The sequence below is a fragment of the Propithecus coquereli genome, unplaced genomic scaffold (assembly GCF_000956105.1).
Source record: "Propithecus coquereli isolate 6110/MARCELLA unplaced genomic scaffold, Pcoq_1.0 Scaffold34, whole genome shotgun sequence".
NCBI classification, from domain to species: Eukaryota; Metazoa; Chordata; class Mammalia; order Primates; family Indriidae; genus Propithecus; species Propithecus coquereli.
In genome coordinates, this window is record NW_012149063.1 from 10,134,358 (window position 1) to 10,135,933 (window position 1,576).

Sequence of the window (1,576 nt, forward strand, 5' to 3'; positions counted from 1 at the left end):
AAACAACTTACAATGTAAACATGAATAAAATTTAGGTAATTTTGGAAATAATGTAATATCTCTATTAAGTACACCTGATCCTAGACTTCTGAAATAAGTTATGCATCAGCATAACATTTTCTATATATTTCTATTCATGATGATGTTCTTCTAATATACGTGGAATTATTTAGCACATTAAGTAATTACCTGACACATTAACTGACTTGTGAGTTGTATTTAACTCACTCGTGTTTTGAGCCCGGGGCTTTGTGAAGTGAAGCCCTGCAGTTGGTTTGTGAAAATCTTCCTCGTTGATGTTCTTAGTGTTACAATTAATATTGACAATTTAATTGCATATAATTCACTTACAGAAAACAATAAAAAGTAACAAATTTTTCATTAAATTAGAAAGGATTATTTTGTTTTTGAAGTTTTTATTCTATTTTCATAATAAAACACCATGGCCCAATGGAAGAATTTTTTTTTTGTAGTGTGGCAGTCAATGTATTAATCTCAGCTCAGGAAGCAGACCTGGGCCTAGCCAGTCTTTGCCCCTCAACCTTGTCACCATAACAACTTTCTACCAACCTTTTAAGTTTTGTCTTGTAAGACTGCATGTGTCTGAAGACTGAGTGTGCTGTTTTGCTGTTCGTTAGTAATTTAATCTCTCCAAGTTCTAATTTTATCATCAGTAAAGTAGTGGTAATACCATTTTTTGATGGGATTGTTGTAAGAATGAAATGAAAGCATATGAAAAAACTTTTAAGCTCTGAAGGATTATATAAATGTTGTAGTAGTATTGTGGTGTAATTACATTAAGCTGGAGGTAAACAGACCATATTAATATTAGTAAGTAAAATTTGGATATTTTTCCTCCCCAATGACAAGTCCTCATGAAGGCATCAGCTGTTGAGCCTACTTGTTCCTTGTACATGATAATTTACATGTATTTTGCAATACTAGAAATATTTCTGTACTCTTTAAACTCCTATTCTGTGTTTTTCTTTTCCTCTTTCTTGTGGTCTCATTTTGTGCTTCCCTCCTACTATATTGTGTTTCTTAGTTCTGCTTCTGCCATTGGGAGAGATATCTTTTAGAATTTGCTAAATTGTGCTTCTGCAGGGTAAGAAAGTAGAATTCTAACATGAGATCTGAGAAAAGCATCTTTCTTACACTTTAACTGTTCATTTCAATCAGAAGGGTCTCCTTGAAGTAGTCTTTTTTGCTTCTGTATGAGAGAGACTGTCAGGATTTGAAGAGTACTGCATAAAGTACAAAGTCAAGTCTGTTCATTAATAAATTTTAGAACAGATACATTGGGGATAGAATCAGATTATAAAAGCTGATAGAGTGCATTTTAAATATTGAATTATAGAAACCTTGAAGGAAGGGAAAAATAGAGACCTTGCTCTGTATAATGAAAAGCTTATAACTTGGTAAAGCTAATGGTAGCTTAGTGAATGACCTCAGAAAAAACCTTTACAAGTGAAGGTTGTAAACATGTACATGTTACTTTTTTTGGGGTGGTACAAATGTTTAGGTTACATATATTGCCCTTGTCCCCCTCTTCTCCCCCAAGTCAGAGCTTTAAGCG

The 1,576-nt window shown here is 33.2% G+C and overlaps 1 protein-coding gene across 1 annotated transcript in view; it reads left to right on the forward strand.

Annotated features, from left to right (window-relative positions):
* The window catches only part of AGPS (alkylglycerone phosphate synthase), a 139,450-nt gene that overhangs the window by 107,996 nt on the left and 29,878 nt on the right, over positions 1-1,576 (forward strand). The gene's annotated exons all lie outside the window — the stretch shown is intronic.